The sequence below is a fragment of the Fundulus heteroclitus genome, chromosome 13, assembly GCF_011125445.2.
Source record: "Fundulus heteroclitus isolate FHET01 chromosome 13, MU-UCD_Fhet_4.1, whole genome shotgun sequence".
In the NCBI taxonomy this organism is placed as follows: domain Eukaryota; kingdom Metazoa; phylum Chordata; class Actinopteri; order Cyprinodontiformes; family Fundulidae; genus Fundulus; species Fundulus heteroclitus.
In genome coordinates, this window is record NC_046373.1 from 5,558,738 (window position 1) to 5,583,924 (window position 25,187).

General features: G+C 42.5%; 1 long non-coding RNA gene across 1 annotated transcript; it reads right to left on the bottom strand.

Annotated features, from left to right (window-relative positions):
- Positions 1-7,322: 7,322 nt before the first annotated feature.
- On the bottom strand, positions 7,323-7,772 carry LOC118565329. Its single transcript, XR_004932310.1, has 3 exons — positions 7,686-7,772; positions 7,521-7,560; positions 7,323-7,410 (listed from the first exon to the last, which is right to left on the bottom strand). It is a non-coding gene; the product is annotated as an uncharacterized LOC118565329 (long non-coding RNA).
- Positions 7,773-25,187: the final 17,415 nt, after the last annotated feature.

Genomic DNA, 25,187 nt, shown 5'->3' on the forward strand with positions numbered 1-25,187 from the left:
CTTTTATAATAATTATCCACACTTATTTTACAACAAGATGAAGACACACACTGCTAGACTGGCTTCACCTTACCTAGAACTATAGGGGACTTTCAACTTCACGTCGCACACCCCCTCCCAGTCACAATCTCTCCTGTTAGAGGTAAAAACAAAGCAATGAAATCCCCCAGAAGTCATTAGTCTACATAGGCGGAAATACAGCTCAGTCAACAGCCAAACGGAAGAAGACGAGGCATTGACCAAAAGCATGAACTGGTTTGACAGCAACAGGTTCACCAGAGAGGAGAAAAGGATTGAATAGCTGCCCTCTTCCAAGCTGTTCCAAGCACAGGAAGGGGAACAGAAGTCCTACTATTGAGCTATACAGGAAGTCTATACTCATAGATCAAGATTCGCTTCCTGACTCGCATCAACCACTGGGAAAGCAGCAGGTTGTCATCAGATAAACTATACCACTATGTAGAGAATCTATAGCTACAGGCAACTGAAAAGAGAAAGTGTCCAACCAGCATTAACAAAGAAACAACAAACATTTACTTAGATGTATTGTTCTCAAATAAATCCCAGCTTTTCCCACCATGACCAACCATCCACCTACATCTCATGGATAAGGAAACCCCCCCCCACACACAGACACACACACACACTTTTTGGACAGGGATGGTTAGAGCAAGTCAGAACTTAGGTGAAACTTCAAGAAGAGGGGGTGGTCCCAGGTGTCATCTGTCTAGCAGCTACAAACTGCCCTTATCCCCCCCCCCCCCAGACACACAGGTAGACCGCAACCATTCACAGCTTGAAACATTACAACCGTCTGTCAGAAAGCTGAAGAACTCAGATGATTCAAACTACCCAAGACAAATTTGAGATGTTGGTACATTTGGCGTTTCGGCCATTTGGAACCAATAGATCCAAAAAGGTGCCGTCTGCCACTCGATAGGTGTATGCCATCGGATTAATGGCACCGGCTTGACAAAAAATGTCTCGCAGTCATTTTTTAATAATCTAGTTATGCTCTACACAGCAAGCAAAGCAAATAGGGTTAACTAATAACTGTAAGCTGTGTTAAATAATATAAATGTGTTGTTTTTCAGTCATTTGATTTGACTTAATGGACCCTGTGACACCATAAAAGCCTCGTTTGACCTGTAGCGATACAGCCCCGTGTTCGTCTGTAACGCAGCAAAGGGCCAGCATGACTTTCAAACGCAATGACGGGGCCCGCTCCACCCTTCATCTCTTCTGTGAGGGAGACCGATCTGCATATGTTGCGGAAACCATAAATAACGCGATTTAACCAATTAAGCAATTAAAATGCCAATATATGAACTGGTATGGTGCCCTGTATAATGGATCATGCGAGTCAAATCTGGCTCGGGGACAAAGTGAACCAAGGTCAGGTGGAAAATGAAACATGCAGGTCCGCCGTTCAGTGGTTAATAATGAGCATTGTTGCCTTCATGCAGCTGCTGTTTTTGCCTTTTGAGGACACCAGAAACGTGGCTTTCAGGAACCTTCAGTTAGAAACTGTTAGTCAAACATGATAATAAATAGTTAAAATACAACTTCTTATGAATTAAATAAAGAAAATGTCAAAACAGCTTATCGAGACATGCTAAGACGTTACAAGACAACCTCTGGAAAGTCATGGAGGGAAGGCCATTAACGAAGATATGATGCTTGTCACCCTGAATCTGATCAATGCATGGATTTTAAAGCCCCCTCAAGAATGTCACATCTACTTAATATCACATTATTCAGTGCTCTGATTATAGGTCTGTTGGGTGTTTTGTGCCATCAGACGCTCTTGGAGTTCTTTTTTGTCATGAAGAGCAGCGGGTAAGTATTACCTGGATTATAATTTGCATAGGGAGCCCTGTGACAAGGACTTATAAGTGTTTCTAAACAGTATTTGGAAAGGCGGGCGCGTGTTTGTTTGCCTTACAATTGCCCTTCAGCCTAAATCGGTGGGGCGCCTGTGTTTAGCTTACAAAAGAAAAAGAAAAAGACGTACAATGAGCAGTATTTCCCCCAGGAATGTCGCTTGGGGTGCCTGCGCTAACCGCCAAGCTGTTAATGAGGGGGCGGAGCCTGAAGCATTTGAGCTATTTGGAAACAGACGAAGAGGTATGACAGCCAGTCGTCACAACTAGGGGGCTTTTAAAAAGATAAAAATAAAAAAAAATTGCAGATTCTCGTCCGTTTACACAAACAACAAATAATACACAACAGATTATATATATATATATATATATATATATATATATATATATATATATATATACACACATACATACACACACACAACCTGGGAAGCTTAAGTGTGCAAAAATAGTCTTTAGGGTCTTTTTTGCTTATTTCATAAAAGGACAATAAACAGGCCTGTTTTACAGAGGAAAGGTAACTTAAATGACTTCCACTGTGATCTACGCTATTTAGTGCGACACAATTATTTATTTGATTATTTACAGATATGATGGAAACAAAAAATGCATCACTGAAAACTATAAGACTGCAGAGCTGCTTTGATTTCCATTGTACCGTGTTAGAACCACCACCTAATGTGGGTTTTGGGGAATTTCGGCTACATAAAAGAGTCCATATTGGGGAAGTGGGAGAAAAAGCTAGAGCTTTTCTAAAATAGGTCAAAGTTTATGGTTGTGACACGACAATATGTGAAAAAAACGGTTCGGGTATGAATACTTTTTGGAAATGTGGCTGACTCAACACTAGGGGGCTCACCTGCATTTTCAGAGCAGAACAGCTTATTTTTCCACATAGCACATGGGGAAGGTCACACAGGTCACAATATTATTGATCGTGCAGCATTGTGCTGAAACATCCTTTTTTTTCCTAATGTGTGGAATGAGCCGTCTGCATTAGCGGCCCCGCATCATGCCTCGAGACACCGAGGTGCAAACCGAGGACGCTTGAAACTCGAGCTTTTTCAGAAATTTAAATCATCGTTCGAGGGGCTGGTGGCAATGATAATGGACAGGAGAGGTATAGAGATTGGAAACATTCTCTTCTTTTTGCACGCAAGAGAAAAAAAAACAAAACAGAACAACTCGAGCACAAATACTTCATTACACGAACGCACGCGTGTTGGTTTGTGTCGCTCTCGATGTCCAAGTCATGTAAAGTTTGCGTTTCGCACGCACGCTCCGCCACACCGCCAAGTTAATTCCACCGGGAAGAAAGTGCATGTGCAAGCCTTCGCAAACTGAGCAGCTGGTCTCCCCTGTGGGAGTCATTAGCAGTGAAGCTCATCCTTTTGTCACACACTCCAGTGTCTGTCCCTCACCTCTCACTCCAACCTCGGGGCCCATCGTGTTCTTTCTGCACACCTGGCTTCAGTGCCTTCTTCTCTCTGACTTCAAGGCTTCGCTGGCTGCCTGCTCCCATAGAAACTCAGCCAGATAACAAAAACAGACAGGCAGCGGAGCACAATAAGAGACGGGGGCGAAAATGGGAATTAAGATCGAGGAGGAGTAGAGTGCGAGAATAAGGTCGCGTTTTTTCAACAGCCTATTATTCTGGGTTCCTTTAGTGTTCGACATCCAATACATGGCGTCCGTTTTAAAGTTTAAGATAGAAAAAAAAAAAGGAACCTGTCCCCACGCTATATTTTCTGTCCTTCATTTCTCCATTCATCCATCCATCCATGCATCCATGCATGTGTTTCGCTCGCTCGCTCCTTCATCGTTTCCATGTGCTATCAGGCGCCAGGGGAGGGACTTCTCCTCTAATCTTCCCGTTGCAGAGCAGGAGTTACATCAGATATGCAGAACCCTTCTATTTGTATATGCCCAGGAAAATATATTCGTATTTACTATTGACTATAAACTCTACCTTAGCCCGGGAAGTCCTGGTGCTCGTCCCCAAGGAGGCCCAGCTCTGATCCGACTCAACCTTTGCTTGTGCCTTTAAAAATGTAAATATAAAAAACCTGTTTCTCTATGCGTCCTTGCTCTTGGAGATCAATCGCGGTCGCAGCAGGCGAGCCGATATGAAATGAGGCAAATGGCACCAACGAGCCTGGAGTTAGGCATGAGTACTGTTGCAAAACTAAAGAAAAAAAAAAAAAAAAAAGAAATCTGAACATTTTTCCCATTGCAGATTCTATTTGTGTCAGCGGCTAACCTGAAAACCCTGCTGCGCAAACATCAACGTGTGCCGCCGGAATTTCATGCTACAGACCAACACAAAGCTGCACACGAGCGTTAAACTAAAAGGAAAACGATTCACGGTTCCCAGTTGTATTTTCTTTCACTTACACAAGGAAAAGCTGCGAAGAGGACCACAGTTAAGCTGAGAGAGTTGCAGCTCAGGTGAGAAAATGCGTCGCAGGGAGAACTCCGAGCCGGCAAACGAACCCGGTCGTCATGGAAGAGTGGAGAGGAGACAGTCCCGTTTGCGGTTTGCCGGAAGTCATTCGGTGAACCTGGCGAAGACATGAAGGCAGATGCTCTGCTCAGAACATCGCACGTTACCCTGGAACAAAAAAAAAAAAAAAAAAAAAAAAGCCTCCCCAACAGGAAACACGGTGGTGGTAGCATCATGCTGCGGGAGTGCTTGTCTCAAGCAGGGGCGTGAAAACTTAGCCAGTCGATGGGTGGGTGGATAGAGCAAAATACAGGGAAATATTGGAATAAAAAGCTGTTGGGTTGCAAAAGGCTTGGTTAACCATCAAGCAGCACAGTAACACTAACCATGCAGCCACAGCTAGAGGGATGGTTTAGATCCAAGCACATTCACATGTTAGAGTGGGTGGAGAGGTAGATGCTGGTCTGGGCCTTTGTGACTAAACTTAAGCTATTTGGCAAACAAAATAAAAAGGCTACAACTTACAGTAAGTTGTTAGAGACGTACACCAGATTTGTAAATGAATTTAAACAATCAGTCGTTTAATTCCACTTCCGTACTATATGCTACGTCCCATTGGTCTCCAATATAGCGTCCCCAAAAACATTTCGACGTTTGCGGTCATGGATGCTTCTTCCATGCGCTGTCCCGGGTTTGCCGGTCCCTTACACATCTGCCCTACTCCCTGGAGAGAGTCTAGGACTCCTGCCTGAAGCCCGTACCTCAGGGGGGGGGATCTGAGGAGAGCCGGCATAGATGGGGAATGAACTCCGCTTATGGATTTCCGCTCGGAATAAAGTGGCTCGTTCCATTCAAACGGCCGTGACCCCGACACAATTAACCCGGCAATTTGTCACTTTCCGAGGCACTGGATGGGGAGTTTGGGGAAATTGGCCAACCTGTCGGCGTCCCTTCGATATCTGACGGATGGCGGAGGAGAATGCAGATGATGGGCAGGACTTCACCTATGCTAATTATTTCTCGCTCTTTTCTTCGTTTCCCCGGCCGACAACCGACCGTCTTGCGCAACAGCGCGGCCCATTATTCCCACCTCGGCGTTTGACCTGCGCCAGCAGCACCCAGCCCAAGAAATCCCAGCCCCCTGCGAGAATGTTAATCACGACGGCAACTACTGCTCGAGGAAGCGGAGCAATGCAGAGCCTCCCGACTGGATGAATGGAAATGCTATTGATTTCCTGTGGAGGCACGGTGCCAGAGCCGATGCGCGAGCACACAGGGTAGATCAGGTGTTAATGAATATCAATGTTAATCTAATGAAAGTGCAGAAGGGAGCGCGCAAGAATGCTGAGGTTAAAGCGGAGGGAGGGAGGGGGTGGGGGGGAGAAGATGAGATTTTGAAAGTCAAAAAGAGTTCAAGCTTCGCAAACGACTTGGTAAAAGTGACCCGTCACTTTAATGCGCGCCAAACAAACCGTGGGTTAATTAGCAGTACGACAGATCCATCCCCTGGCAACCCTTTGTTTTTATTTTTACACAGACATAAAGAAGCTGTAATGTCATCACAGCCCTTGTTGTTTGCCCCCCCCTCACCAGAGTGCAGCGATAATCAGGGGTACGGGGTAAAACCTGTCATCTGAACACATGCTAGGTCAAAGCAGTGTTGTCGCCTTGCTCTGCGCCCATTGTTAATTCTCCCCTATTTTACACCATTGATCTCCTGCCTCCCGGCCCGGGCATCCTGGTCTTTGTGGAGCTGTTAAGCTGCCCAGCAACTAGACTTTCTTGTTGGAAACTCACAAATCGATTCTGACCTCCCAGGAAAAACCAACAGGCTGAAAAGCATTACAATTATTTAAAAAAAAAAGGACCAAAAGGGGAAGTGCTTGGTGCGATAAATAAGAAATTTCATGAAGAAGAACCATACGCACAGGTATTTTACATCGAGAATTTTGAAACGTGCGTTGCTGCTTTAACTTATAGAGGATGGACTTTCCAAAGACTTTCTCATAAAAAACAAACACAAACACTGAGCTGGAGAGGTAGGGTTAAAATTATTTTATATTTATATTGAGAGCAGTAATCCATATCTTTCATTTGTTAACGCCTTTATATGGGGGATTCTGGTCTAACATGCCAGCTACCTCAGCAGGTAATGGTTTGTTTAAATTTAGACACAAACAAACTCAATAAACTGCTGAAACTGAAGTCTTAAGATCTTAGAAAACTAGAAAAATGCTGCCACTGCCTTTTAGAAATGTAGTACTTCCTGAGGCTGTCTATCTGTCTTGTAATGATGCAGTTCTGCCCTGGTGGTTAAGGCTCACAAAGTTACGAATTGGATTATTTCCCAGTAGTTTACAACCAATATAACATATTTAGCTTATTAATAGAGGTAGCATAACATTGTAATAAACTAAATATTATTCTTTATATTTGGCCGTGAATGGGCAGTAGAGGTATAACGCAAGTCGACAATGTCTGTTGTGGCCACAAAAGGTCAGGTTATGACAGAAAGAGGTTCTATTGTTGTGTTGGGCCTGTAAGTCTTGCCACAAAGGCAACGACACAATGCAAGTTGATCCAGGAGGGAATGCTGCCAGTCAATGGCTTGATGCAATCTGCTGGGTTTCCTTAGACAGAACACCTTTTGAACTGTCTGCCTGGATCGTTTGATAGAACCGACTCTGTAAAGTGCCTTGACATGAAACGTGCTGTGAATTGGTGCGATATAAATATCCAAACTGAATTGGAGGAATAGTATCAACTTGCAGCATCCACCATCTTCACGCCGACGACGTGACTGTGTCAAATAAGCCGAGAGGCAAAAACTGCTCCTCAAGTTCGGCTTTAAGATATAATGAAGCTGAAAACCAGGTCTACTGGTGTGGAAAAGTCAGGCATCAGTTTATCCGTACCTTTTGATTTTATACATGGTTGCCTTGGCAACTGGGCAAGCAGAACCCTCACATCCTTTGGGTCCTGCCGGGGGGGGGGGGGGGGGGGGGGACCGGGCCCTTCCAGGTCAGCTGTTTGACGTCCTCTCTCTTCCCAGCATGTTCACGGTTTCCTCCTCACCTCCGAGCGCTGCCAAAAGGAAAAACGCCGTCATTTGGTTTTCCTTCAGCATAAGCGCAACGGCCGAAGGCAGGTTTGACACGCTGTAAATTTGCCAAGCTGCTACTAGGAATGTTTACCGAATGTTTGAAAACCCCTCTTCAGCCGGAGAGCCCAGGTCTTAGAAAAGGCAGAAAGGGTCACGCAACAGAATTACGTTGCGAATTTGTCCGCGCATGCAGAAGGGCTCGGTCATCTGACGACACAGATGGTGCACAGCTGCGAGGGAGTGAAAGACATCTCACCAGCTGCACCGCCACACAGGGACTGCCAGTTGATTCTTACATGCAGAGGGTGCCCGGCGAACTCCGCAAGGACGACCACCTCAGCCTAGTTCACCTGTGAGGAAGGAAGTTCTTTTAAATCAGGATGAAAAACACATTTGTTTTGGATTGCCTTCGACTGTTCTAGTGAAACTGTTTTACTGAAACATCATTGGTTTAAGTTTGTAGTGCAACTGTTAATTAATATTTGCTTTCAGTTTCCATTTTCCCATGTTTTATTTTGTTTACATTTTTCTATATTGTATTCCGACTTGCTTTTGTTCTGTTTCTATTTTCCCGTGTTTAATCATGCAAAGCACTTTGCCTCGTCCTTGCACTGAAATGTGCTATACAAATAAATTTGCCTCGCCTATGTAACCTGTCAGTTGTCATAATGTTTTGCCTGATCAAGTCACTAATCTGAGTTTTGACAGGAAGATGCCCTGCTGAGATTTCCACTGACAATGAGCGTTCATTAAAAGGTGAGAGAACCACGCTCAGCCTTCAAATGGAACTTTTCACACAAGACGGCGTCTAAATGGATAAATGTGTGTCCTTAATGATCAAATTACAAAAGCTGTTGAAAGAGGGTTACGGTTCAAAGGCTTCACTCTCAAGTCCTAAAAAAGCAATAAGACTGCTAAAAAAAAATCTTAATCTCATAAAAGATTCTTATTTAATTACATTAACATCTTTTGAAATTTGGGAAGGAAAAAAAAAAAAAAAAAAAAGACGGCGGTTAGAAATTCTGCCCAGATGGTGCCTCAGCTAAGAGGTCAGAGCTCAGCATGCTGATTAAGGAACAGGGTTAACAGGATCTGTTACTCCCAAAAGCTCCAGGGTTGGTTATGGTAGATGAAAGATGAGAAAAGTATGTTGCTCCTGAATAGTTGGGGCTCCCTATAACTTTATAACCTCCGTGATGTTAAGAAGAATCAAAAGCAAGTGATTCAGATAGTGATTAGGAATACACCTGCTTTTAATTTCAACCATCCTGCTGTCCTTTGTTACCCCCACATTCCCCAGCCAGCTGTCCTTTTCCAATCAATACACAGCAACGTTTGACAAGGCAAATATCTCTTCCAGAATGCTTTCCTTGGATTTCACCCATCAGATCTAAATGTCTGCATCATAAGCCAAAGCACCTGTGGGCAACATAAGCCTCCACATGGCAACCCATGGTTCATAAAGGAAATAGGAGCCAGTCAAAACACAGCGAAGCTAGGCCTGTCACCATTCATGTAACTTTTAATGAAATCGCAGGTTGAAGAGTATGGAATTGTTATCAATTTTGTTTATATTAAAAAAAAAAACAGCATGTTGTTGACGTCACGCCACCAACATGCTGTTTTCCCGCCTGATATTTAGGGTTCAACTGACCACCTGAGAATGAAACTGATATGTGGGTGTCCCTGTGTGGTAAGACAATTAGTAACTAAATCAATCCAAAAAAAGATCCTTCAGAGCTCCTTTGTGCCTACAGCTCACTCGTGACAGCATGTGGTGTTTATTGAGGGCAGTGTGTAGTTTGTGATCCCACCACTGGTATCAACAGAAGCAAAAGTTCTTGCAGCTCCAAGAAGAAAGTGGCCTTTCATGGATCCGAACCCTTCGCCAATGGAATCCGCTCTTTCAATATAAACTTCTCACAAACACAACAAAATAAAAAGAAATACTTCAGCCTGCATATTTTAGGATCATTGTAGATAGATGTGCATCTAAATAGCACCAATTGAGTTGATTCAACTAACAAAAGGTTCTGTTGTAAGTCACAGATGGTCTGCATCTTTACACTCGTCCATTAAGTGAATGTTACAGAGATGAGTGTTTTTTTTTCTATTATGAATGAGACAAATTTATACAATAAAACACATTAGTCAACAATGATGGGGTGGATACATCCATTAAAATAAATTGCAAGGCCCACCTTGTTTAAAAATCTACAAGAAGTTACGGGTCGTTAGCGCGTAGCTAAGCGCTAGCTTAATGTGCTACTTGCGACACATAACTCACCAGAGAGCAATAGCTCAACACAAGAAATCATTCAAAATCAAAAGATTTCCCTGATACTTGGTACATAAAAGGTCTAAAATGAAGCTACATATTGCATATCTACATCAGTAGTGCTCATGGAAGCAACTAAAACTGTTTTCTTTCCCCAACTGTACTTCCTGCGGAGGATGAGGAGAGCCCACCTGCCCCCGCCCATCCTCAAGACCTTCTACAGAAGCACCATAGAGAGCATTCCGACCAGCTGTTTCTCTGTGTGGTGTGGAGGCTGCAGTCCCGCTGACTGGAAGAACGTGAGGAGAGAGGTGAGGACAGCAGAAGGGATCATTGGGGCTCCTCTTCCCTCCATCAAGGACCTTTCATCACAGCGCTGTGTGTCCCGAGCCCATAACATCATCGGGGACCCCTCACACCCCCACCATAGACTGTTCTCCCTGGTGCGTTCTGGGAAGAGGTTCCACAGCTTCCGCTGCAGGTCCACCAGGTTCTGCATCTGCCATCAGACTGTTGAACTGCCAAAACTGCTGAAGCCACAAATGGACTCTGAACTGCTGAAGCCACAAAACGCAAAATGGACTCTGTACCACATTCGCATATTGCACATTTGCACATATGCCATCAGACCGTTGAACTGCAGAAAGTTGGACTCTGAACTGCTGAAGCCATAAAATGAACACTGTAATTTACTGAAATTTACTGCATTTTACCGTGATTTTCCAAGCTATATGCAAACGAAATTTTGTTCTGTACGCACTATGTGCATGCAGGATGACAAATAAAGTTGTCTAAGTCTAAAAATGTCTTCTTTCCCCATTATTCCTCACAATATTCCACACCACCATGAATTTTCTAATTGATAGTCTTTGGAATTGACTCAACCCATAAAGGCTCCTTGGGTGGTTTATATTGGGGGGGGGGGGATGTTTCAATTCTCTACTCACAATAGATCATAACCTGAAGTCATTTGTAAAAACAATATGATCTGTGTCATGGAACAAGCAAACACCACCTGCTCCAATACAGAGATTTTCAAATTGTTCAGGATATAACGTTAACCTCTGATGGACATGAGCTTCACTAACAAAATTTAGGGATTTACTTAAAAAAATAGGCATGGGCTGGAGACCATCAAGGTTTATGAAGTATTTAAAAGTTAACAGTTTCAAAAGTCCAAATATTTCCCAGCTTACTGTTCCTACAGTTTAAAGCCCTTTTAATGGTGTGTCAGAGCAACTTACAGAGTGGCCAGGGTTTTCTCAGACTGTGTGGGGCATCAAACAACAGTGTTGCCCCTCAACCACCTGCTGCTGACACTATCAGTCAGCTGTCTTAAAAAAATAAAAGTTATTTCTCTCACTTTCAAAACAGACAACATTGTCTGTTTTGAAACATTTCTGGTTTCAAACAGCACAGGTAGTCCGGGTGTGGAAACCATAAGGATGCCACACACGACGCCAGTCACTCTTTTCAATCCGACAATGTTTCAAAACTAGAGTTTGCAAGCTTGTAAGCAATGACTAATTGACCAGCTAGTCACACCTTGTAACACATGTGTTAATCAATTAAGAGCGGAACAACTAAGAAGTATAACTAAAACTATAAAGATTTTAGACAACTAAATTTCATATGATCAATCCATATTACTGTGTCAAAATCAGAATAGCAATCATTTTATAGATATTATCATAACAGTAATAATGAACAAAAACATTTTAGCAGTAGGAATAATTCTGATGGGGCTTTAATAATTATATTATGTTTTACAGTTTGATTTAAAATGTTGCCGTTAATATCAGGCTGGTGTTATATTTTGAGATCCTCATGAAGACTCATGCCTAATGAACAAAAGAGTTCATATAAAGTTGAAAAAAACTGCTTTCCCCCCCAAGTTATCAGACAATGAAAACTGAGACATCTTTCTGTTTCTCCCCATAGACTGAGCCCTGTTTTAGTAAAAAATCCAGAGCTTGGCTTCTTGCTGAAATCATTAACTTCTATATGAGGGTAAAGTCTGCACCGAGGCAAATCTTTCGATGTCCTGGTTTTTATATAGTCATGCTAGATCTTGTCATTAAAAAGAAGTTAAACCTCTGAGGGGAACCTCTGTACACAAAGCTAGCGCACAGCATGGTGTGTTTGCACTGCTGTTTTTAGCCATGTTTAAAGTGCATCCCGCTGTGAAGAGCGCGCACACACACACCAACTAATTGGGGCCTTCTGATGTCATGCTAATTGTTGAGGCAGTAGCTCTTATATACGTGCAACCTCAGGTTTCATACATCTTGTTAGAGAGAATGTGAATGGGATGGGGCGGGCGGGGGCAAAAATGTTGAGCTTTAAGCGGGTGTTTCTCTGTTTCCCCATCTAATTCCCCTCTCACACTCCAGATCAAGCACACCAGTCCCTGGAGAGATTAGCCAACATTTTTTTTTTTTTTTTTAAACATGCTCAGACAAACAGATGGAATAAGACATGTAGGGGAGGCAGTTACATAAAGCAAGCAAACGCACCTCCCTCTGGAGTTTATTAGGAGGCGAGTTAAGAAATAGCTGCTCTTACATCCATTTTCTTTTCTTCTTGTAAACCCCCTAGTCGGCATATTTTGTCAAAGCGCATCCTGGAAAGGTCATCAGTCCATCACTGAAAATAAAAGGACACAAGAGTGACAACCATACACACATATACCCACTCCTACGGGCAGATCAGGGAGAAAGACTGACCCGACGTCAATGTCCTTTCACTGTGGAAGGAAAGCAGAGTACCCGGAGAAAACCCACACATTGACATGGAGGGCAAACACTTCAAGCATGGAGTCATTACCTTCAGTACAAAACAGCACATGGCATTATCACAGGGATTTAAAGACAGACAATTTATTGCTAATCGGAATTTTAAAAAAAGTCTGAATGCTTTCGTGAGAGTGATGGGTGACACTCGTTAATATTCTCCATCAGGCCATTGAGAAGCTTTCATTTCAATGGCACTCTACTTTTTGCAAATAATGCCCTGGGATCTCGTTGCCAGGCATTTGACTTAGAGGCACAATTTGACCATGAGTCAGTTTGGTCACTGATTTTTTTTTTCTTTCTTTCTTTGTTGAAAACATAAGCTGCATGAGTTTCACAGCTTTAACAAATACAAAAAAAAAAAACACGTGTACCACTCATTGCAACTCATCCTTCTGGTTTAGAAATACTTTTTGTCTATGAAACATTATCTTTTAGCCATTTTCGTGAATTTAAATGATGGTTGCAGTTGCTGAATAGCGTGCTCCTTGTGCTACAGCTTCTGTATGTGGAATAATACGTCAACCCCCTGGAGAGCTTCTTCCCTTGGCTGGATGTTGTCTCTTTACCATGGAACAAATCAACTTCCCCTGATGTATTTTTGTCTTGCCAATCTCAGTCTGCCTATTTTTCTTTCTTTCATTCTTTTTTTTTTTTTGTCACAATGTGCAAAACTTTACATTTGGACTCTCTGACTGCTTTTTGATGAATCAGTTTTGCTATTCTGCAGCCTAAGTTGGACTCTTTTGTTTTGTTTCGCTTAAGTTTCTTTACCCGCATGTTTTGGGCTCAACGCTCTTTCCAAATCAAGATATGTTTATATGGGCCGATTATTGGTCACTAATTTTGTAAAGCTCTGCCAATGCTAATTATTATTAGATGCAAAATTAAATTATAAGATGCAAAAAAATTCTTTATACTTTCTGGATTAATTAGATTGGTAGCCTTAGTATCTTCACACAATCTTCATTGAAACAAAAATCAAACAATCATTCCAAAAAGTAAAATTAAAAAAAAGGACACCGGTTTCAGTTTCTCTCTCAGCATCACTGAAAATCTAAAATCAAAGCTTCTGTGATCAATCATTCCTTATTTACGCTGTACTGCAGTTAAGCGGGATCTCACTGTTATTTCAAAACAAAGATAGCATTAGCAAAGAGGTGGCATTTAAAAACTTATTTAGCATCCTGTGTCAGCGGGTAGCGCAGGTTGTTGCTCTCAGCGGGGCCTGTTAGCTTAACTGTTGAGCATGTCCGGACCGATCTCATCACCACATTTGTAGTTTCCGACTGGCCAAACACACATCAATGCTGTAAATTAACATACATATATATTATATATATATATATATATATATCTGTCAGGATGCAGTTTTTGCTCACTGCATCCTGGACTATTATGCAGCCCAGCTCTCACTCCACCTCCTCGTTAGTTCCACCTGCTGTTCCTAATTATCCCGGACTCAGTTCACCTGCCATCCTCCCTACTTAAGCTCCCTTCAGCCTGCTCTTCCTCGCCGCATTGTCTTCATCCAGACCTCGTCCTGCCTCATGCTTCCCACGTCTGTCAGTCAGAGCTTCTCACGTCTGCCAGTCAGAGCTCCTATGCCTGCTAGCCAGCGCTTCCTACAACTGCCTGCCAGAGTTCCCTTCGTCGACGCCTGCCTGCCTGCCTGCCCGCCTGCCTGCCCGCCTGCAAGTTCTCTCTCTGCTGTGCTGCTGGTTCTGCTGCTACTCCAGCGCTCCAGCTACTTTCGCTGCTGTGCTGTCGGCTGGACCACACCCCAGCGCTCCAACAACTCTCGCCGCTGCTGAGTTTCCGGCTCCTACTGGACCTCAGTGCTCTCACACCTGCCCTGAATGCACCTAGGCTCTCAGCGTCTTCCTGGATCTACAACACAGCACCTGCAACCCTCCAGCTCCTGCCCTTCCACCTGCTCCTGTCATCTACATCCTTCTGCTTCAGCTCAGTTAAAACTCTGGTTCTCTCTCTCCACAACTCATCCTCGCTTCAATAAAACTCTTAAAACGAACCAACTCCACATATCCTGACACCATCCATCCATCCATCCATCTATCCATCCATCCTTTTTCAACACGGTTATCCCTGCTGGGGTCATGAGGGGTGGGAGGCGTGGGGTACACCCTGGACAGGTCGCCAGTCTATCGCAGGGCAACACAGAGACAAACAGGACAAAGAACCATTCACGCACACACTCACGGAATTTAAAGAGGCCAATTAACCAAACGGACATGTTTTTGGACTGTGGGAGGAAGCCGGAGTAACCAGAGAGAACCCACGCATGCACAGGGAGAACATGCAAACTCCATGCAGAAAAACCCAGGACAAGGGTAGGGCTTGAACCCAGGACCTTCTTGCTGCAAGGGAGATATATATATATATATATATATATATATATATATATATATATATATATTTTACAATTTTTTTTTTGTTTTTTTTCTTGGTGGAGCTCTACTTACAAATGCAACATTTTTATATTGGACCTGTTAAAACTGAACAAAAACTCATTTTTCAAACAGTATATTGAAAACAGTAGCCTGCTAGTTTAAGGTAAAGCGACACGATCCAAATATTTCAAGACCTATTTATATCCACTATTCTCCCATTTCCTCAGCCTCTCATGACATCTTACGCTAAACCAACATTTATATTGTCATTTGTTTCCTTGCTCCTACAGGCAGTGCTTTGCCTTTAAATGGGCTTCTGTACTACAACCCCTTTCCCTTAGTTTGCATCGTTTTCTGGTCACCAGCAGAAGAAAATTGCTTGCACCTCATCCAAATATGGATAGAAGACGATTACTGCAGATACCGTCACCCAGCCTGCCCCACTGATTCAGGATTTCATCTCTCAATGTGATTAAACGGGAGACATTCAGAGCCGATTTGTTAATTCATCAAAGCGGTATCTTGTGCAACGTCGAGGTTGAATTAATCACATTTTGCTCAGATTCCTGTTGGCTTGCATAAAGCTCAAATGGACACACGTTACACATTGGTCTTTTAGTGAAGGTGCCTTGCCAGAGCAGCGGTGCATTAATATATTACGCAAGTCAAGGGGTCTGAAGTTAGAAAGAATGAGGCAAGGAGAGACTATGTGTCTGCTGAGGTGATGACAGGCTGTACAGAGAATCCAGATGGTAGAAAGGTGGGAAAAAAAAGAGATTTCATGAAATACTGATCCTTTGTAAAACATTTAAAACACTCACACTTATTTAAAAAAAATATATCAAAGATATATTTAGGTAACATTGAAGGTACTGTATTTAGTTCAAGTTATAAAAAAAAAAAAAGGTCCATTCCAGACTTTGCCCTAATATCCACCCAGGATGATCTGTTAACACCTGGCCAGCGCTATATACAGGTGTGAACGCACTTGAGATGGATTAATGACAGCTTTGTTCAGACTTCTGTCCTTGGACACACTTAAAGAGCCTTCAGTGAAGTAGCTGGACTGCCCTCAAGCAGCGCAGCTTTAACCGGTTCAAATCTAATGCGTATCTGGTCTGACAGTGAGCTTAGTGAGGTCACAAACTGTTTATCCTCCTCCCAGTTCCAGGTCGTATCACTTGAGTTTAACTCAGTAAGAGAGTTTGAGAGCATTAAAAAGTCCTCAAATATACGACTTGGATGTACTGAATCCCTAGCTGAACAGGCAGAGGGCAATATGGCCTCAAAATTAGATCGCCATATATTTACAGAGAATTTGGGGTTATGGTATGTCAATATTGGGGAAAAAAAGTTTTTAAAGCAGATTTTTATATTCAAGGGCATAAGAAGTATTTGTATTGTGGAGGGGAAACCATAGTGAGATGATTGGCAGGTCCTCCCCCAGAAAATGCTGAATGAAACAGATGCCTTTTCCTGCATGATGGTGTATTTAACAGAATGTTAAACCTGTTATTTACATGAGTAAACACTTAATTCAGTCACCATTTTAGAGACAAATTCCTCATTCAACTAACCCTTATTGCCATCATTCTGTTTTTGAACTATAAAAATAATGCGTTTATCACAAACGATGATTTTAGGGGGGCAATTTCCTTTCGTTTTATTTCTTCTTCTTTTAGCTTTACTTGTGACACAACATGCCATTGTGTCAAGCAATGGTGACGCTGAACTGTATGTTAAAAAATAAGAATATTAATAACTTCATCCGAAGAACAGGCACAATTTAGATCACCAAGAACGGTGGGTTTAGGAGGTAATTTAACTTTTTCTGACTTAGTGACTGGTCTACCCGTAACAAAAAAATGACATAGCATCATGCAGCCTTCATAACTAGTGAAAGTTAAAATCATATAAGATTATCAGGTTTATACTGGTCAAAATAAAATAAGGTTCTGTTTAAGCATGCTCCAGATTACGCCCTTAAATCAGTAACGTCGTTCATGGATTTCACACAAGTGACGAGACTGTACTCAAAATTGATCTGAGTATAAATTTTTGATTTTCTTTTTTTTTTTTTGTCACGACTGCTCAGCATCCTTCATCACTCACCTCAGCAACTGTCTCTACTTGCAGGCGCTGCCTCTGACTCACACTCAGTATCCAGCGCCTACCTGAAAAGAGATGGAGATGGATCAAGCTTTGTTTTTTTTACCACCTGACACAAGTCAACTTTAAAAAGTCAAGAACCAAAGCATGAAATAACATCAATAAAAAAAAAAAAAAAAAAAAACTTACATATTTTGTCTTGTTTCATTGGTGGTTGTGATGGCCCCATGGTGTTCTCATCACGTGACTATAGAAAATTTAAGCCGGTCAGACCATGAAGCAAGTATTGTTTTATGCAGAAAATATTGATAGTCTAAAAATAGTCCCAAAATGTTTTTTGCAAGGATGCAATCATTATAAACCTGCAGATAAAAATGGCAAACTCCCAATAATCTATTTTGGCGCGACCATTTTAGTCTTGCTGATAGCAGGAACACCAGCAGATGGGGCTCTGTGCTGTGCGCTGCAATACGAAATTACGATAGTCTGCAACGGTTGCATTGTGATTATTACATTAATGTGTTTTTTTAAACCGTTAGACAACAACTACACCTACATATATCACCATGCATGCTGCCATGGTCGTTTACTTCACAGCTTTGCTTGCGTATTCATTTAAAGCAGCCAAGGGAATGGTTAAAAACCAAAAGACTTATCAAGACAACAAAAATGCAATGCTTTTATTTTGTGTGTTGTTAGTGATTTTGTTTTCTTCTCATTCGCTGTCAAATTTGTCTCGTAACAAGGTTTTAAAAGTCATTAGAAGGTAAATTTCCTTGGTTAAGCTTGACACATGAATGCCCAGGCATTCAGTCCTTGATAAATGGACACCCAACTCTGGTTATTATGATGAATGGGAATTTCACACAAGCAGCGGTGCTAGGTATAAAAGAGAATAATTCCTTAGAGAAATACATCCCAAAAGTGCCGCCAATGGCAAATTGGACACCCATGCCTGTACAGTCAGTTGGCATTCACAGCTTTGGTTTCTATTGGATAGCTGTACTTGCTTGTTAGTCAGGGCCAAGGTGTTGGAGGAGACCATGGCAGAACGGGAACTGGGAAAAAAAAAAAAAAGCAGCCAATAAACAGACTAGCCGTTGCCATGGTGAATGCAACAAAAATGAGAATCCCTGACCTTTGAGCCGTCTGCACAGGCTGATGGGTGTGTGCAGAAGATTTGACTAGAGTCATTGAGTACATCACTTTAAGCATGTTATTATTGGATAATTATATGATGAGGCATGTGCTTAGCGGAGGGGGGTTGCAACACTCAGAATGCGCTGTGTCTGATCAATGGGTTATAATAAGTAGCTGAGAAAAAGAGCGTAAATGGAGCCAAAGGGAGCAGAGAGATACAGAAGCAAGGGAAGTACAGTGCAGGAAAGTTAATCACAGCCATCTCAGCTGCATAATGAGAGAAGAGCACAAGAACAAAAATAGTGAACTCGAAAGACTAATGGAATTCATTTTAGAGTATTTAACCTATTTCACAGAGAATCCGGGCAGGGTAATCAATTAAAAGTGCTTTTAGCACAGACCTAATTTTAAATTACTCTTCAGATGTGATTATTCTCTGACACGATACCTTTCTAGATATAAAGGTATTGGCTACTTTAAGATGTTGGTTCTATGCCACTGGTACAGAAAAGAGTGTAACTGTCCAACAATTGTCATATTAACTTGGTTTTGAGATTCAGTACTAACTAGTTGGGTTTGTTTATGCTGACTTGTCAGGTAGGGGAATACTAATAAGTCAAAAGTAGAGTGAAATGGCAACAAAGCCATTCATTATTCCAACAACAAAAAAGATTCTTAGAGTTGTGACTGATTACAATACCACAAATTACGGTGTATTTTATTGAGATATTTGTGATATACCAACATATTTGTATTTACCTTCTTTATTTAAGGACATACAAGTAAAGTGGGGCTGAGTTCATATGCATACCCCACACATTGCAGATTTTTTATGAAATTACAGAAAAGGGAAATAATTTACCAATAGCTAATTCTGAATGAAAATGTTTGTAAATTGTGATACTCTTTTCATAAGAGTATCAGAATAATGGGGTCTGAATATAAATGCATGCCACACTTTTCAGATTTGTTGTACTTTAAAAAGGACATCTATTGCTTTCCTTATACTTCACAATCATTCATTACATTGACAGGGAAGGTAAGTTCACCAAATTCAAATGCACAAGTTGAATGATCAAACAATAAAACAAAATATAGCTGTGAATTGATTTAAACCAAGATGTTATAGTACAGTATTTTTCCAACTATAACGCACACTTAAAAGCCTTATATTTTCTCACAAATGTATGGTGCGGCTTATAATCCGACAACGTGTTCAAAAATCTGTTAAAATGTGTAAGTACGACTTTGGTAAGCAAAGAAGCAATGGATATTCGGAGCATTACGGTACACTGTGTCACTACCTGACCGGACCCCTGAGCTGTCTACAAGACTGCCCGACTGTAATGTTGAAACTAGAAGTGCTTTCATGTAAAGGCCAGCTATGTGTCACAGTTTAAACTTCTTGGATGCAAGAAGTCTTTACATCGAACTGTTTTATATGTGACACCGAGCTTGATACACTGAGCTGCTCCAAGCAGGCGGTCGCAAGGACGCGTAGCATCACAGTCCCTCTGTTCTCACTCACAGGTGTGTGGTGGGAGCCTGCTGGAAAAGAAACAGCTCTAGATACTCAGCTAGCTAATCACACATTTTACCATCCATTCTGCTGGTTCGTCTCACTGGTAGGAAATTGCCACAAGAAATGTAGACAGCTGTACGCTCGATTATGAATAAAATGTCCACGCGCTAGCAACAATAAACCTAATAAGTTAATTCAATATAAAAGTTTATTTTGGCCTTATGTTAGAAACAGGACAATGTCGTCCAACTACTCCGTCCTCCTGACAGAGACGGATAGCTCTCTCTCAGGAGAGAGCTGTGTACCTGAAGGGGCGGAGTGATATTACACACTTGGGAAGAATATTTAGTGTGCCTTTTAATCCGGTGCGCTTTATATGTGGACAAAGACACACAGACATGTCAATTCACTGTGCACCTTGTAATCTGGTGTGCCTTATGGTCTGAAAAATGCGGTAAATAATCTGTAAAATTGCAAAACATAAGCAAAGCTGGGATAGTATGTGCTTACAAACTACAGAATAAGTAATATATGGCTAAAGCTAGCAAACAAGAATGTTTCCTGAAAATATATAAACTGAGACAAATGGTGTTCTCTCCTACTTTGTCTTAGTCCTGTTTTAAAGCGTGCCACAATGTGTAGGTGACACGGGGGGGGAAAGTGCTCTTGTCAGATGAAAGCAAAAATAAATAAAATAAATACAAAATGCAGTGTGGTGGAAAGCTAACACTGTACATTGCCCTGGACACACCACCCACACTGTGAACCATGATGGCCGCAGCATGAGGTGGGAATGCTTTTCTTCAAATGGGACAGGAAAGGTGGTGAGGATCGATGTAAAATACCATGCAGTTTATCGCAAGGCAATTCTGGAAGAAAACAAGTTAGAGGCAGCTTATTGGTGGGGTTTGCACCTTCCAGCAGGGAGGGGAGTCTGAACATACTTGCAGAGCAACAATTGAAGGCCTCAGATGAAAGCATATTCATTTGTTATAATGGCCTTGTCAAAGTTCAGAAATAAATCCAGTTCAGAATCTGTTGAATAACATGAAAAATACAAATCACAAACATTTTTTTTTTTCCTTAGAAATTGTCAGCCACATTATTTAATATGCATAAGAAATGCTGATGTACATAAACATGTCAAAGTTAGCGGCACGGGGAATTTTCATTCGCTGTCCTTCTGCATCTAATCTCACCGGGTCTGAGCTATTTACAAAGTATCACGATCAAATATTTCAGTCTCTGAATGTGCAAACCTGGCAGGAACACGCCAGCTGTCCCTGCAACAAAAATAGGTTTCTTCCAAAGGTTTTGATTCAACTGCCAAGTGGGCTGAATACAAATGCAATGCAAACTAATCAGCTGCTTATTTGTAGAATAACTCTATCTTAAACTTCACAACTATGTATGATGTTGAGGTCTTTGACCACCATGACATAGCAAACTGTGAAGACAAGTACCAGATGAAAATGTCTGAAGAGAAAAGGTGAGCACTGCCTGAACTCCAGGCCTGGCATCAAGCTTAACCTGGGTGTGTCGTGACAGCCTAAAATCCTCTTCTCTCTTACTTTATGTCACTGGCCGGTAAAATCCTCGGCCGAGGTGTTTAGTCAATATGTACCGACAGTCCCCGGGACATTAAGGAGGTCTCTTAAAGCGACAGATCCGGTATGGCGCTACTTCTGTTTGTTTGACAGTCAGCCCAACACTAATCCTCTGCTCTTCAACACTCTTTGAAGGGCAGAGGGATTGAAATGGCAGGAAGGGCCCGTACTCCAGAAAAAAAAAAATAAAAAAATGCAACTCTGCATTCTGCTACACTCCCACTGAGACCACGCGTAATGGTGAAACATGTGTAGCCGCATTACACGGCAACAGCAGATTGGATGGATGAAAGGGGACAGCAGAGCAGGAGATTTCATTTGGAGCTGGTGGCTTTGTAAAGTTCCTTGTCATCTGTCACATCTGATGAACGCGAGCTTAACAAATTCAACTGTGGGCCAGATCTTCTTGCATTTTTAATCGTCCGTGCGGATCCAGCAAGGTCTCTGGGAGATTCAGTCATGGAGGGCACAGAACGGACTGCAGGGGCAGCCACTAAATCTCTGTCACTCAGATATAAGGAGCACAACTTTGGACACGCACACCCCCCCCCCCCCAGAGGACTAATTAGCATGGTGAAAAACATCTTATTCTGATGGAAATATATCTCCTTTACTACAGTATATCATGAATGGGGTTTCGTCAAACAAGTCTTTCAAACTGCTAATGCCACGTGTATTTGTCATCGAAATATAATTTAAAAAAAACAACAACTTGTTTGCTCATTTGTAGATGTACGTTTGAGCAGGCGATGTCTTAGCTTCAGCTTATTCAAATATTTTTTCCCCTGTTTATTTACTGCTGGGAATTTTCAAACTCCTGCTGACATTTTGAACAGCACCAGCGAGCGTTTGCCAAATTATTAATTAAAACAGCTGTGACATTTTATTGCTGCTTTGCACATTCAGCGGCAACAGGCTTCAACTGATAAGATGATGGAGGTTCCAGCTGAAAGTACAGAGCGACAACGAGTTTATTATTATGTGATAGTCTCACAATACAGCGTTCTGTGTTATGGCCCTGTTGGACATTGAAATTACATATGGACAGACATCTTCACTGTGAAACATGATGGTGGCACAACATTGTCTTCTGTGTGTTTGTGCGCGTGTGTGTGTGTGTGTGGCTGTATATGGCTGTAGTTGGTCTGGAATTGCTCCCATAGATGGCTTTTTTTCTGGGGGCGGGGCTAACAGGCGCAAAGTAAACCAATCATTGAAACTGTAGAGTTGAAGTAAAAAATGCATTCAGACTTTCGTTGTCAACATTTCACAGTGTAACTCAACATGGTGGGCTGCGGTCGAGCAGAGACTACGGTGAATGATTCTTGTTGTTTTTGTCACACAAACTTAAGGATGCACGGTGTTATTTCCAACTCGGTGTATTTTCATGTAAAAAGGAAAGAACCAAGAACTCCCTTTCGAAATATTAGTGGACCTGGGTCTGGCTTTGGCCAGAAAAGAAGTCTGTGTGTATGTGCAGACTCGAGAAGGACTTGCCTGCATTTAAAGATGCTGTGCACCCCAGAGTTGCATGGCTGTGACCCCGAGCCATCTGGCTTCAATCACTTGTTGCTCCATTAAAGCGATCATCTGGGACACGATAACCACAACCGGATTTCTGATACATGTCCATTTTCGCCACGAGCAGAGACATCTGATAAATAAAGCTCTTTCCAAACCCAGTAGGAAGTGTAGCAAAAAACATCTTTCCTAAAAAGAGATGCGTTTAGGGATGTCAGTTGCTGCCGTTTCAAGGACATTCCCAGGTCTTTCAAAACAGAAGAAAGCGCACAAATAAACGAACGCTCTGTAGCGGCGGCCATCTTGTTTGTTTTGGCTTAGGGATTCTCAGGCGCTGCACGTAACTCAACATATAAAGCCCGCCCACGCTTGTGATTGGACGGTATCAGGAAAGAGGGCTCTATGGGATCAGCTCCAGACTCAGTTAACTTAACTACAAAGCATATTCGTGTGTTAGAATGGGCAAGTTAAAGTCTCCGAATATTGTCAATTTTGCATGTCAACCAATTTTAGATCATTCCATGTTTTCCATCATTCTGTCGTTGCAGGGTCAAGGGTCAGAGTGGAGGTCGAGAGGCGGAGTACACCTGGGACACATCACCAGTTAACTTTAGGGCAAAAATGCACCCACATACCTGAGGGCAAATTACATTAACCAGTTAACCTCACAATCAGGTTTTTGGACTGTGAGATTAAAAGAAAATACATATAGCTATCATAACTCTTATGGTTTGATAAAGGCAGCTTCAGATGCAAACAAAAAGTGTGGTCACTGAGTGTGATCGATCTCACTGATCCGGAGCCTGCAGGAAGTCTCAACAATGAGCTCAGAGAAACAACTGTTGCCACTGATCAGTCTCAGAGAAGACATTGTGTAGTTTCCACGTTTTCGATCAATCTACATCAGGCATGTCCAAAGTGCGGCCGCCAAAGTGTTCATCTCTTAATGTCCGCGCTTCTTAGATTCTCTTCAGAGAGAGTGAGTAGGACCACATCTATTATGGGAGACTGGAAGGTTCCAGAAATAGAAAGGGTAAAAAGAGGACAGCTGGACTCTGTTTGAGCTTTTGTTTTTGCCAAGCTTGAACCCTGTTTTTCACTAACACTGCAGATCCTCCTAATGATATCATAGGTGATTAATGTTTAGCTATTTCCTGTTATTCATAGTATAATATGTTGTGCCAGTTCATACGTGACAAAAGCTGCATCAATTCGGGACGTAACGGACTGCGTTACCCATGATGCAATGTGGTCAAAATGGCCACCAACTCATGTAGTTCATACGTGACAAAAGTTGCATCGATTCGGGACGTAACGGACTACGTTACCCATGATGCAATGTGGTCAAAATGGCCACCAACTCATGTGGTCAAAATGGCCACCAACTCCCATCACGCAACACGGCAAAATGGCCGCCGATCAAGATAAGGTTGCTATGGTGATGGCTATAAAAGCCGATCACCCACGAAAATCTCCCTTCTTCCCTGGCTTTTGGCCAACCCGAGAAGACACACGCACAGCTGATTCCGTTGGGGTGATTCCCCGCCACGTGTTCGATTGCTCGCTGGACCGAGATTTTTCGACGCAACGGTTATTCCCTGCTTTATAACAGGAGGTCGACTTAAATAAGTACTTTTAAATTCCCTCTGATCGAAAGACTGAGAGACGCCGCATCTCCCAGTGATCGAAGAGGACCCCGCTTTGTCTGGCCAACAAAGCGACCGAACCCGGAGGAAGAAACGAAGGAGCTTCTCCCCCCGTGCCGCTGCAGCCTGCGGTCAACTGCGCTCGTCAAGACGCGTCCAGAAAGCCGCAACACTCGGAGCGCTCCAAATCCAGCCCCGAGGCACCTCAAAGTAACGGGTTTTTCCCCTTTTATTTCTGTTTCACCAACAGGGTGTTTAGAAGTGCCTGGGCAGGCGTAGAACTTTGTAGGTGTTGGTTAATGCTTTTATTCCGCGACGAAGTTGGAATTATTTTGCTGAACATTTTCTTTGTATGTGCATGCATTTTACAATTGATTTGCTGTGTTGATTTGTGATCCATCAAGAACCCCGCCGTGGGTTACCGCTTTATTCCTTTCCATCTTCTTCCCTGCTTCCCCCCTCTCTCTCTTTCTTTCGCTTCTTATCAGTTTAATTTCTTTGTCCGAGCTCAAGTCGCGGGCTTTGCTTTAAACTCCCAGTTAGCTGCCCCCCTCTCGAAGCGAGGCATTATCCTATCAGCGTAAGCGTGGTTACGTCATTAGGACCTCCCCTCATACGTCATCGTAGCAGCCATCTTGGGAGGGTGACGTATATCTGAACTGTAGGTAGCTTAGCTGAACTAGCTTTGTGTAAGACATCAAAGCGTCCAGTGAGATTCCCGAAGCTGTTCTG